Consider the following 14389-nt stretch of genomic DNA (forward strand, 5'->3'; position numbering starts at 1 on the left):
AAAAACACATTTTTACTACATTTTTAAGAGGAAAGGCAAAGTAATTTTACAATCCCTAAGCAATCTATTAAAGAGCAAGGATGAGGTGCAGCAATATTACAAAGGGCACCCACTGAGGGAGGTAATCTCTATTATTTGGTGGGACACACCCTCTAGGAAAAAAGCTCTTCCAAATGAGGATTAGGGAAATTCAAGCAAATCCTACCCATTGACTCCCTCTTCTTTATCATGTGAAACATGAGTGTTCTGGTTTAACTTTAAAGGTCCTCTGTAGTACATCCTTACACCCTTTCTACCCTCTCTTCCAAGAGGTTGCCTAGGATCCCCTGTTTAATGAGCTACAATGTTGTGTTCCTTTTTGGCTGTTCCTTCACTGGCTTTATGAAGCTTGAAGGCCTTTTTTTCTGCACAAAGGCACAGCTTTGCCTAGCAAGATAGAAAGCAGCTTTAACCCAGCTGCATGATTAGCACATTTTTCTAGGACATGGGAATGGTAGATTGGAAACCTCCCAACCTGAGAGACTCGAGCCCAAGCCACCCACTTCCTAAGCAAGCAAGCTAATCCCTACTATATTACAAAAAGGACAGATTTTGCATTACTAGACAGTCAGGACAGTGTCATTGGTGATCATTACATGACCCAGAACATGCTTTTGAGACGAGCTTCACTGGGGTGTTTGAGAAAAGAATGCCAATGTCATGAATCTCATGAAGTGCTGGGAAGGAACTGCTCAGCTCTGCTGAGACAGCAGCACCTCTGGATATGCACAGGAGAAAATTTTAGATATCTAATGTTTAATAACAAAAGCATTGGCATTTATGGACACAAGTGCCTAAATAAACCTAAGGAAATCGTTTTGCAGATAGTTTTGTAGAGTAACCATCTCAAACTTCCTTGTGAAACAGGACTTAACAGCTAAAATTTCTTAATGTGGATCTCATCTCCAGTGCTAGAAGCAACAAGAGATCCAATCAGTATTGGCAACCTGTACTACGAGCACCTTGTTAGCCAAAGTGCTTCGTGTGGGTCTATGTGATATCTTGTTGTCTTATTCCTTGCTCCCACTATTGCTATATGCAGTCACGACACTGAGAAATTTTGGGAGAGTTTTAGTAACATAAATAAGGGCAAAGGAAAGCATATTTCCATGATCACAGACTATCTGCCAGCCATTCAGATGGGAGGGGAGGAGCTGATTCAAGCTGCTAAATTTAATTAAAGCATATGCTCTTGGGCTTTGCAGTTGAATATCCTTAAATCTCCCTCACTTTGTCTCCTTTCCAGGTCATCACAAAGTTTAAATCACACCGAAAGGTTCCTGTTTCATTATCACGCAATATTTTTTTCTAAAATTTGTTTTTTGCCCCCTCTCCACTTCCTCCAGAGAAATCATATAGAAACCCTCATCAATAAGGTATTAAGACCATTTTAAAGAGGATAGCAAAACTAAGATGCTCGGAAGATCAATCAGGAAAGAAGTTATCACCTATTAAAGGTATTAAAAAATATAAGACAATGCCATTCATTGTTATAACATGCAAAGGTAGTTGGAAGATTAGAAGAAGCAAGTGATGGGGAGTCTGTGGTCATGGCTCAAAGAGTATCAATGACACAGGCAAGGGAGGTCCTGTCTGTGGAGGCAAAATTTAGGCTCCTGGAAAAGAAACTGAAGAGAAGGACCTCTATGGTAATGTTCTCTGAAATGCTCCCTTATCTCTTGCAGGTCCAAGGAGAGTGGTGGAGAGGCAGAGTTTGAATGTAAGACGGTTTCAGGCTCATCTGACACATGTAAAGCATCAAAAGCCAGCACAAGAGAGACAGAGTTCATCTGAGGCATTGTCACTTAAGATTAAGGAGGCTGTGAGTGAGCTCTTAAAGTGAGGATTGAGGGAAGCCAACTGGTGCACAAGAGCATATGGTTTGGGATGACATTTCTAAAGATGAAGACAGAAACATAGGTACCCCTCAATGAAGAATAGGTCACAGGAAGTAAATAATCAAACAGAAAATGGAAAACAAATAGACTGACATTTGAAAAGGTTGCCAAGACAGAAACGAAAGTGGCAGTACATGTGTTACTACGTGAATGCTGGAAACCTCAGAAACAAAGACAGTGGAACTGGCTTTTTTGAACCTGAATGAAGAGATGGATATACATGTAGCAAAAACTTGGTGGAAGGAAAACAATCAAAGGAACACTATATCAGATGAGTCATATGCTGGAAAAAGAGACCAAAACACGTCATCAAGAATCACTATGAATTGAAACGCCAGACCAAGAAGGAACAATACAGCCTTGGGTCAATAGACCTTACTGCTCACCAGTACAGCAGCACTAACTGATGCTAACAGAAAAAAGAAAAAGAGGTAGGAAAGGCAGGAAATACAAGCGTATTGTGTGACTTCAGTTACTTCCATGGAGACTGAGCAAAGGTCACATTTGGGTGTGAAGCAGCAGCTGGTTATTGATCCCAGAAGAAGATATGTAACCCTTGGGTTAATATAAAAATCTAGTTCAAAATCTCATCATGAAGTCAACATCTTGCAGCAGATTCCATGACGTACCTTGTGTCAACATCCCTATGGGAGCAACCGGAGCTGAGCAGTCCACCAAAGCTTTGCTCAAATTCAGCAGCAGGGCGGTGTAAAAATAAGGTCTTAAAAAAAGTTAGAAGGGGAAGCTAGAGGAATGAAATCCTTACAGGTGTTGACAGTACTGAAGGGTGTTGAGTAGGAAACATGCCACTGGTGTACTGCTGTTTTTCTCTTAGAAAAGCCTGGAGAAAAAAGTAAGCCAGCACGGTTGAACAGAAGGGTAAAGGCTGCTATTAGAAACAGGAAGGCATCCTTCAAAAAGCTAAAGCTGTATCCAAAAAAAGCAAACAGAATCGGGAACTCTAGCAGATTAAAAGTAAAAATATAACGAGGCAGGTCAAAGGAGGCTGAGGAGCGACCAATGAAAGGAAACAACACTAATATTAAATTTTTATTTCAACACCTCAGGAGTAAAAAGCCTGCCTGTAAGACCAATTGATAGCAACTGTATACAAGAATCCCTCGCAGAGAAAAAGGTCACTGCAGAGTACCCAAGTGAATTCTTTGCACTGGTGTTTACTACAGAAGAAACAGGGGTGATAAACATCCCATACCCTCTTTGAGGGAAGAATTCAGCAAAGAGCCTGCCTGAAATTGAACTAAAGGTACCGACTAAAAAGACAGAATAAACACAGATAAAATAGCAAGGCTAGATATATTTACCCAAGAGTTTTACAGAAAATAAAAAATTAAATATCTGAATTATTAACACCGATGTGCAAGGTTTCCCTTAAAACTTCCCTGGTATGTGAAGACTGGAGAGAATCCAGGAGAGATCCAGGGAACTACAAGCTTATAAACCCGACATCTGAACCAGACAAATTAGCCAAAACTTTTATGAAGGAAGATAAAAAGATTCAACTTATGGTAAATTGCATCTTACAGATCTCTTGATTTTTTAATGGGTTAACAGGCTTGTGGGTATCAATAACTCAGTAAATAAAATGTCCTTGGATTTCCAATAAAGTTTTAACAAAAGGTGTTTAAAGGAAATAAGCAGTCATGGGATGAGATTATCCTCTTATCTGGTCTTGACCAATATAAATAATTTTTCAAAGACAGGAAGCAGAGAGTAGGAGTAACAATTCAGTTTCTTCTAGCGCAAGGACTGATGTCTTCAAATGAAGCTAATGGGATTCGAAATAAAACAAAGAAGTTGGTCCTTCATGCAGCAAGTAGCAGACAGGAAAAGTCTGAATGAACATTTTTATGGACTTAAATCTGGGTGGATAGCTGAAGGAAGGAATCAGCAAGGACCACAACAGGGTCAGGAAATCCCTGAGCTGGAGAATAGCTGGAGACTGGTGGAGTGGTCATAAACATCTCCCCTGTGCTTACTTTTTCTCTGGCATCCACTTACGGGTGCTAGTAGAAGGACATAGGCTAAATGCACCTCAGTATGAAACAACATTGATTTTTCTAAAAATTCTTATGTTAAAACAGAATGGTTTTGAATTTCTGATAGGCTTAATCAATACAGCCCTTCCCCTTGACATAGTCCAAATCACAGAATATATAGGGCTGGGAGAGGTTTTCAGGAGATCATTTGGTTCATCCCCCAAATCACCTGAATCATCACGTAAAACGCTTCCACAGATGATTAGTGATTCAATCTGGTTTTGAAAACTTCCAGCAGCAGAAAGTCCAGGCCTTCCCAGGTGGTTTGTACAAGTGCTTTACTGTCCCTAATACTGGATAGTACTTTTTCATATCTAAATTAAATCTTCTCCCAGCAATCCAAGCCAATCTAAGCCAATGGCTTCTTGACCTATCCTTGGTGGGCACGGAGAAGAGTTTTTTCTGCTTCTTTTTGCAGTAAGCCTTCATGTATCTGAGCAGTTACTCCCATTTCCCCAGAACTTCTATTTTCTAGATTCAGCAAGCTCATCTCTTTCAATCTTTGTTTGTAACTACATTGTCTAGATTTTAGATCTTTCTTGCTGTTGTTTTGTGGACTTTCTCTCACTGTCTTATAGTGTGGGTAGAAGCCTTGACAGAATTTCAGCTGAGTCCTTATAAACACTGGAAAAGTACATTTGCTTTTGTCAGTGAATCCCCCAAACCTAGGGTTCATCTTTGGTCATTTTTTAAATCTTTCCTTCTGAAATGGAAGATTTTATTACTTTTCTCAGCACAGTATTATTATTTAAAAATGATTGCACAGTAGCACTTGCAGACTGAAAGTGGGAATCTGTTGTGCGAGATGTAGCACAAATGTGTAGAAAACAATAATCTTTTCCTCCAAAATGTGTAATTCAGGATAAAACCTATTAACTGGATGAGATCACAGGCGGAAAGGACAATTCTTGTCTAATCAGTGGTAGTAACTGCAGCTCTAATAACAGTAACCAAATAGAGACTTAATTCTGGTAGTGGGAATTTACCCTTAAAACCAGGCAATGAAACAAACCTTTATGTTTGTAGAATTACACCAGAAATACACATTTTAAACCCAGACCATTTTCTTCTTTTCTAGGTTTCCTTCCTTGTTTTGCATGACATGCTTACTTGTTTCACAACTTCATCATAAAAAGGAGGTTTTCAGTTATGCTTTGAATACTTTGATGCCTTTAGATGTCATAGGGAAGAACTAGGTACTAAGACTTTGAGAGCTGAAACCTCCCTCAATTCACCCTCTGCGATGCTCTCCTTGCATCCTTCGTACTTGTAACTCTAGTACCATGGCTCCTCTGAATCGGCCAATTTTTCCTCCTGATTATACAGGTGCAGCAGCAACTGTGTTACTGAACCGAGCAAATTATCAGTGGTGTTTTGTCATTGAGTTAAGTGGAATGAGGGCTTTGTTCCAACCTCTAAGTTTTCCTCCCCGCCAGCTTGGTTTAGCCTTGTTCCCTCTCCGTTGTGTTACGTCTGTTGCACTCAGCATGTGCTCCTTTAGCTCTGTCAACATTAGTTTCAATTGCCACTTGTCATCCCTGCTCAGAGCGGTGAGGAGTTCAATTTAATGTCTCTAGCCTTCATAAACAAAGCTGATCGCTAGGATTACTGAAAGTATCGGACACGCTTTATTGATGAGGTGATTGACTTATCACTGCCTCAGATACGAAGTTTTTTTATATTGGCTTGGGGCTTTTATTTTCCTAATTCAGACACAATAATATGTTTCTAGAAAAGGAAGGGTCAAATCTAGTGTTGCTAAGATCAATCCAGGCATAATGCCACTAAAATACGCAGCTATTGCAGATATACCCGGGTGCAAGTATTGAAAGTGCAAAGTATTGAAAATCAGCTCTTCACAGCTCGTGATTCCTCCTTGTGACGTACTGGACCTGCTAGATAGTCACCAGCTTGGGACATGATGAAAACATCTGTTTTATGTCAGAATTTGCTAGGTCCCAGAATTCAAGTCTCTCTTGGACTTTAAATAGACTGAAATAAGGTTGTTCAGGGATTAGCTGGCATTCTCCAGCCTCCTTTTATTGTTTCTATAATATCTTTTTTATTAAATTGCTCACAGGTAACAACATACAGATATGCTGCGATAAGCTCTCCGAGCTGTACTGTTTTCAGGGAATCTTAGGTCACTGTCATGGATCTCTGGAAATGGGAAATAAGAATTAGCCTTGTTTCTGTGAAGCATTCAGACCAACTTCTATTTGTTCCTGTGCTCCTTGCAGTTGACTGGTTTGGTATATAAGGCATTTAACTGGAAAACAGCATTTTTATCAAAGAAAAAAGCACTCTTCCAGCTGTGCAATTGTCCAATTAACTCAGGATTAAAAAGTTAAGTACTGCTAAAAAACCAGCTATATTTTGTCCAGCAGTCTTCAGAAAAGCTATAATCCCAGCCCAAGTACTGAAAATAGCAGGAAAGAATAGAAAAAGGAGGTAGTAATCTGGGGGCGGGCGAGGAAATAATTTCTCATTGAGATCTGAAAAGAAATTGGAGCAAATGGAGAAAGAAACTTCTGAAAAGAAGTTGGGTTTTTTTTGCAAAAGTGGAGACTCCTTAAAGCACAGGAAAAGATGAAAAACTACTCTAAATAAATAGTTCCTAGGCTATTTTAAAATCTGGAGAAATTTGTTTGTAGATACTCCACACAAGTATTCAGGCTTTCTTCTTCATGCTATTACAATAGTAAGTTGCTCTTTACTTTTCCCTTATTGCTGTATTAGAAAAGCTTTGCTGCCACGTTTACATGGCTACTGGGAGACATAGCAACTGTGTGTTAACGGGATAAATTAAGCAGTCATTGACGCCTTCTTGTCATATGCTATTTAATTACCTCTCTTTTCCTGAACGTATCAACACTTCCAGTCAATCCAAAACAGGAGAGAAATTAATAGTAGTTTCGATTTTATAAGTGATGTTAAGATCACAAAACAAATTATAACCTGAGAAATCCACGTGACGATCCTCTACTCTTCATGCCAGTTATTCTTCGTGTTCTCCTGCTTTGTGGAAAAGTCCTGCAGTATTTAATAGGAATGAAACCCCACTGGGTTATATGTAAGTATGTAATAGGATAGAACACAAATTTATGTTTGCTCTTTTTTTTTTCTTAAACTGAAATTCAATAGGAGAGAGACTGTTCTTTTAATATTCTCTAAGATATTTGACTATCATAGTTTATCATTTTCTATAAAATCCTTGATAATGTTTTCATAAGAGCATTACTTGCTTTATCATATGTCAAAGAAAGAAACTCATTAGATGACATAAAGAAATGGCACTGGCAATAGAGGCTGATGAAAACCCAGGAGGTATCGTTATAGCGAAACCAAATCAACACAGTTTAGAAAAAAGTAACCGAGAGGACAAAAGCATAACCTTTCCAATAAATACTTTAATAGCATAGTTATTAAAGGTTATGATGTAAGATGATTCACAAAAGAAACCAGTGAGCCAAAAGGAAACTCCTTCCAAACACTGGAAGAAATCCCCTAAAGACACAGTCGGCCTAACTGGATAATCATCTCAGCAGGAAAGAGGTGAAAGCATCATTGCTCAGTTTATTTAAATTCAGGTAGAGATCCTCTGATGCATCCCATTTCATCTTCGTAAAGGAATCAGGGCAGTTTTCCAAATCAGAAACACGCTGACAGCTTCACCCCTGAGTCACCTTCACCAAACTCCTCCAGGTATGCAGGTCTGACCTCTATGAATTTCGCTCACCCTGGAATGAAATCACTGTTTCCACCTTGGGAAATGCCACGCAGCAGATGGCAAATGGGCAACCTCCTCCCAGTAAAAGACGACAAACATGAAGATTAAATTGTTTAAATAAAGTTTTGGCCCTTAGGGCTTTTGGTCCCCCTATAACTGACTGTGTATTTTTCAGATTTGTAGATGCTATTGCTTTGGGATGGAACACAGTTGTTAATTGCTTATTTTTTTGTTCTCAATTCAGGCAAAGCGTCATCTTAGATGATGCAAGACGCCTTGCCTGCTTATGTAAAAGGCCTGATTTCCATGCCATGCCAAGAATCTACCCTTCCCTCTTTTTGAAAGCTGTAACAGATCAATAAGCAGCTGGTAATAACAAGAACCAGTCCTGATGCACACAATACAAAGGTCTGCAAAAGCCCAAATCCCTCAGATGAAAAATGTCCCAAGAGAACGCACAGTATTATTATTGTATGAATAACACATTTATTGATTAAGCAGTATTTCTTCAACTATGAAATGCAAAACCAGCAAGATGCAGACTGCAAACCAAAGCAATCATATGAGTTTTATCTCACTGTAATTTTTATTGTTGCTGTCCCTTAGAATACTTTGTCTGTGTCTTATATTGGCACATATTTACATATTTCTTATTTACTTTCATGAGGCTCACACTGAAAGTAAATACGATTTGTACTGAAAATTACTGGACTGTCCTGAATTTTGCCAAGAGGTTTTGAACTGTAATCTATGCTTCTTGCAGGATTAACCTGCTCTTCCTTTCCCCCTAACTGCCCCTCCCCAAAACACCCAGCAAGGCACAGTGTGTTGCACATGTAACTGTAGTCAGACGATTTTGCAGACAGCAAGCAGGACAGCTGTATTTCATTAGCAATGCATTTTTACAGCCTTTTTCCTAAGGGATTTTCTTTAGCGTCCACAGAAATAAATGATTTACCAATGCAGCAAAAGATCGAGGAAACTGCTCTGATAGCAGTCTGGTGCTGTAAAACCCTGAAGTTTATGGAGGCTCAGGTGGCCCCTCAGCCCTTTAAAACTTTTTTTGGCAGGGCTATTGGTGCAGAACAACATTTCTGAAAAGGCAGCTGGCTTGTCAACACCTTGTTAAAATGAATTGTTGTTTAAAGGCCCTATCAAGAAAATCCTTGCTTTTTAACTCCTTTTGCAAAGCCAACCACCAAGTAAAGCTGCTGTCACTTTGCAAATAAAAAGGAAACCCCTCCCAGGTTACAGTGAGTTGGACCAAACGTCCTGTGCGCCGGACTGCTCTATCAAAGCACTTTTTTGGTGAACCTCCAGTCTCAGTCTGCAATTCGTGGTGTTTTGAACAGCATTAGTAGTTTTAGTAGCAGTAAGCCCATGATTTTAATTTATTTATTTCTGTTCCTGTGTGCTGGGCACTGCGTGACTACAAAGGAGGGCACAAACCTGTCCTCAAAAAGCTTAGGCTGCTCTCAGGAGTAACGAAGAGTATCCGCTAATGATTAAAGGAGAATCAGGTCATGTAGTGCGAAGGGCTCCTCAGCTGATGAAATCAAAGGCTAACCACATCACTCACAGTCCCACCTTGGGGCTCGACCCCCGAGGGGAGGTAGCTGAGATGTTCAGACCACTGTTTTCAATAATGACATATAGGAGAGGAGTACCAGGGCTGGTGGGGTATGGCAAGAGAGAGGGTAGAAGGGAAGGTGCTAGGAAGCTGGCAGCGGAAGTACTACCTTACAGGCCAGAGGAGACTGGACAGGAGAATCCCCAAGCAGGGGAAGAGCGGCAGGGAGCCCGTGGCGGGACAGCAAGCTGAGGGGATGGCGGGCAGGCCTCAGGGACGGGAAAGCCGCCTTGGGGAACGCGGGTGCAAGAGGGAAGGTGGGACCCAGCGAGCCTCACGGCGTCTGGCGGGTCCCCACGTAGGAGCGGGAGGGAAGCGGGAGGCCGGGGAACAGGCCGGGGAACAGACCGTGGGGCAGCGCGGGGCGGAGGGAGAAAGCGAGCAGCTCCCGCGGCGGCCGCACCCAGCAGCGCTCTGAGACGGGCGGTGCTGAGAGAGACGAGGGCGGGGCTGGCGCTGACGGACGGTGGGCGGGACCGCTGAGGTGTCCGCCACACTGGGGTGGTTCCCTTCGGAAAGAGGGCGGGGCGTCGCTTCGCGGTGCCTGCTGGGAGTTGCAGTCCCGGGCGGTGCCCGCGGGCGGCGGCACCTGCGGGCTCGGGACTCCAGCGGGCGGGGGGGGGGGGGGAGGCGAGCACGTGGTCAGGGCGGGCCCGCCGTGGTCACGTGATGTTTGGGTGCTGGCGGCACGGCGCAGCCTCGCGGCGACGGGCGCGCGGCGGCAGGTGAGGGGCGCGCGCGGCGGCGGCGGCGCGTGCTGGACCTTCCCCGCCCCTCCCCCCCCCGGGCGTGCGCGGGGTGAGCGTGTGTGTGACACGGGGGGGACACGACACGGGTGACCCGCCTGCGGGGGGTGTAACCTGGAGACGTGCTGGCCTTGCACGGGGGGCAGCCTGGGAACAGGGCTGGTTCTGAAAAGAGGAGGGAGTGTGTGTGTGCGAGCGGCATAGGGACAGGGCTGGCCTGGCACAGGGGGGGTGTGTGCAGCCTGGGGACAGGGCTGGCCTGGCACAGGGGGTGTGTGTGCAGCCTGGGGACAGGGCTGGCCTGGCACAGGGGGGGTGTGTGCAGCCTGGGGACAGGGCTGGCCTGGCACAGGGGGTGTGTGTGCAGCCTGGGGACAGGGCTGGCCTGGCAGAGGGGGTGTGTGTGCAGGTTGGGGACGGGGCTGGCCTGGCACAGGGGGTGTGTGTGCAGCTTGGGGACAGGGCTGGCCTTGTACAGGTCTGTGTTCAGCCTGGGGACAGGGCTGGCCTTGCATATAGTATGTGAGCGTGCAGCTTGGGGACAGGGCTGGCCTGGCACAGGGGGTGTGTGTGCAGCCTGGGGACAGGGCTGGCCTGGCAGAGGGGGTGTGTGTGCAGGTTGGGGACGGGGCTGGCCTGGCACAGGGGGTGTGTGTGCAGCTTGGGGACAGGGCTGGCCTTGTACAGGTCTGTGTTCAGCCTGGGGACAGGACTGGCCTTGCATATAGTATGTGAGTGTGCAGCCTGGGGACAGGGCTGGCCTGGCACAGGGTATGTGAGCGTGCAGGTTGGGGACGGGGCTGGCCTGGCAGAGGGTGTGTGTGTGCAGCCTGGGGACAGGGCTGGCCTGGCACGGGGTATGTGAGCGTGCAGGTTGGGGACAGGTCTGGCCTGGCAGAGGGTGTGTGTGTGTGCAGCTTGGGGACAGGGCTGGCCTGGCACAGGTCTGTGTGCAGGTTGAGGATGGGGCTGGCCTTGCACAGGGTGTGTGTGTGGAGCTTGGGGACAGGGCTGGCCTTGCACAGGGTGTGTGTGTTGCTTAGGGACAGGGCTTGTACACAGAGGTTTGTATTTGCAGCCTGGGAGCAGGGCTGGCCTGGCACAGGGGTGTGCGTGTCCAAACTAGGGCCTGTGGCTGCCCTTGCACAGGCTTTGCACACGTGTATTTGCACAGTGTAGGGACTGTGGCTGGCCTCTCATGGGGTTTGTGTGTGTACGAGCAATTGGGGGACAGGGCTGGCCTTGCCCAGGGGTGTGAGCAAGGAGGGGCACGTGTGCCGAGGGTGCCGTGCTCTTCCAAAGGCCACACTTGTGTCCCGTGTGGCCAGTGACCAGGTGAAGCCAGGACGTCCCTGCTTTCCCACCAACAAGTCACCGTGGCACTGTCCCGTGGTTGCTTAACACAATGAAACATTGATGTGTCGACCTCCGGTGCGAGGGCAACGTTGGGAACTGCTCCCTTACCAGAGTTGCAGTTAAATAACAGGTTTTGGCTCAGTTTTAACCTCACACAGCGTATAATGGTATTTCTTTCTTTATTTTTTTCCTTCCAGGCTAATTCAGGAAGCTTTAGCCATAAATTAGTCAGTGAGATGGACTTGCAAGTGCTGTGGGGAAAATACAGGAGAGGAAATTAAACCACTTTTAAATGTATAAAGCGCCTGCAATAGGCCTTGGTTGACTTTGCGGAAACTTTTTTGTTGCTTTTGTACTTCAAAATGTTTCTGGTTCGAAGCTTTTAATAAAAGCTCGCCCTAGCTGCGTGGTACAATTAACCCGCAGCATCTGGTGCTGGGGTGGACTTTTCTGGGGAAATCTTGTGTTTCGCTTGGTGTCTTTGTGTGCATATCAAAAAGCAGAGGGTTTGGAAACCTAAAAGCGTGCTTTCATTCTTCCACCATCGCACCAAATACGCGCTGCAAAACCTCTGTTTGTTTGCATTGGAAATATTCTGTGACATTTGCGGCTCGAGCTGTGGCCTCGTGTCTGGGAGCGCCTCGGAAACAAGCGGTCGTCTGTTTGCAAACCCGTGGATAACACGTGCGTGGGGTGGTGGCCTGAAGTTTTGCTCTTTGTGCTTCATCCTGCTCGATCCTAAATTTTTACTAGCTGTGTGGTGCATTAGTCTGGACTAACCCAAGACATTGGGGTTTTTTCCCCTTTTTTTTCTTCATCCAGTAGCAATAAGGTTCATATTTTACCAAGCATTTACCCCTTTTTCCAGGCTGGTATTTCCCTTTGCAATGGGTCTGTGAATATGCTATGCCCCATCCTGCTTTGATGATCTCTGTATTGCCTTGGTCTCAGAGTCAATGTAGATGGTTCACGTCTTTAAATCACTGCTGTCTGGCCCCTCCGTGTCTTCCTGCTCTGCTGTCTTCTCCAGCTGCGACATCTTTTTCCATCTCATCTCACCTCGAGGTCCATCTCTGGGTTTCTTCTGGGGTGGTAATGATGTGCTGATTCCCTCTCTCCAGCCGTCAGCCGAGCGATAAATAACCCTTCTTGCTCTCTCCGAAGCCTCCCACCTTGCTGGTTTGATTGTGTATATTAATGCAATTAAAAATTAGCGCAACCACGGCTGATGTGGCTTGGATGGACATTGGAGAGGCTGAGCAGCGCAACCACGCGTCCTGCTGCAATCCTGGCTCCTGGTTCAGCCCTCCATCCCCATTTCCTCCTGCCATCGTGTCTAAAACAAGACTGAACTTTCAGATACGATGTCCCCTTCCTAGAGGAGTACTGAAAACTGCTTGGTTCAGAGGAGTTTTGCAGTATAATCCTGTGCTATTGTGTTTTTCCTGGCATCCAGGGTTGCCTCTTGTGCAACGCCTACAAGTTCTTTAGCTGAGGTTAGCTGCAGAGACTGGTGGAAGAGAAATTTTAATATTAAAGTCTTTTACTCCCATCCTCTCTTGTGCAAGAAACCTTATTCCTTTTCTCACAACTTGTTTGTTTTTTGTCTTTGGGGTTTTTTTTAAGTTTATTTTAAACCTCTTGTCATTTGCTCCTCACCACGCGACTCTCCAATGTGACCGGGTCTCCCAGCAAAACTCCTGCTCTGAGGGTGGAGGAGAAATAATACTTCTGTGTCTTGATAAATTTGCACATCAACATTACAGCACTTAAAATCTAATTTAAAAAAAAAAAAAAAAGTAGGCAAGCTGAAAATGAATGAGTCTGTGCTTCCCCTTGCTTATAAATATATATCAAATGGTATTTTGAACTGCTGGTTCTTCTGGGAATTCAGGGATATTTAAATAGCAAGTGTGAAAGGGTAAATAATATCAAGATAAAAATAATACTTTCAATTCCCTGCCTGTACCATAAACACATTCTGCTAGATGAAAATGGAAAGAACTTAAAAAAAAATCTAATTTACTTTTCCCATCTTTGTTATCTTCCTTCCTACACTTCAGTTAGTTTGGGCAGCGGGGTGGGTAGGTGGCTCTCGCTTGGCTTTTTATGGACCTTCTGAGAGTTGCTGGTGCTGCAGGGGACCTGGTAAATCTGTGACACCTGAGGGCTTTGTGTGGGCAGGAGGAGCCTCTGCCTGTGCTTGATGCGTGGTTGGAGTTGTCATCATCAGGGCAAAGGCTGCTTGCGCTGGAAAGGACTTGTGCATCCAGGTCTGATCCCCATGAGACCTGACGGATGGATGGAGGACTGGGTCCTTCCACTAGGACGTGGTTGGTGGTGTCTCCTTGACCATAAGAGCGGATGCGTTTGCCTACAGCATGATCCATTTGGTCTAAATTTCATCCAGATTTTTAAGCATGACCTTAAGTTGCAAAATGAAGCATCAGAGTGTGGCTACAAAATGAAGCATCAGAGTGTGGAAATATTGCAAAACTTGTCCTCCAGCAGCATCGCCAACCCTTCAAATTGCATTTTTCTTTTTTGGCATACTTTTCGACACGTGCAAGTAAAATCTGGCCACAAACTTGTCTTGGCGTTGCCAGCAGTGGCATTAAGCGTTGCAAGGATGAAGGGAAGCTCGTGCCCATCACTTGATGTTGAGTGCCCAAAAAGCTACGTACAAAATTCATGCTATTGTCCTACTGCAAAGGAGCATGTGTCCTTTTGCTGTCAGGAAGACGATTTGCGGGTTTTAATAATACACTGTTTGTCCAAAGGAATATGGTCAAGATAATAATCCTACTTTCTCTTCTCCCCCACCCCCACCCTGCTTGCCTTGCAAATGATTGTATGTAAGATTAAAATAATGCAAAAGAGTTAAATTAATCTGATTTAACACTTCCAGGGAGGTTTCTATTTAAAACTCTTTC

General features: G+C 44.7%; 1 protein-coding gene across 5 annotated transcripts in view; it reads left to right on the forward strand.

The window, feature by feature from the left end:
• The first annotated feature begins 9985 nt into the window (after positions 1–9985).
• TSNARE1 (t-SNARE domain containing 1) overlaps positions 9986–14389 on the forward strand; it is a 503856-nt gene continuing 499452 nt past the window's right edge. For all 5 annotated transcript variants that reach the window (XM_072851134.1, XM_072851137.1, XM_072851138.1 and 2 more), the window contains exon 1: positions 9986–10079. The gene's annotated coding sequence lies outside the window, so the exon portion shown is untranslated. The remainder of the gene's footprint in view (positions 10080–14389) is intronic.

The sequence above is a fragment of the Ciconia boyciana genome, chromosome 2, assembly GCF_034638445.1.
Source record: "Ciconia boyciana chromosome 2, ASM3463844v1, whole genome shotgun sequence".
In the NCBI taxonomy this organism is placed as follows: domain Eukaryota; kingdom Metazoa; phylum Chordata; class Aves; order Ciconiiformes; family Ciconiidae; genus Ciconia; species Ciconia boyciana.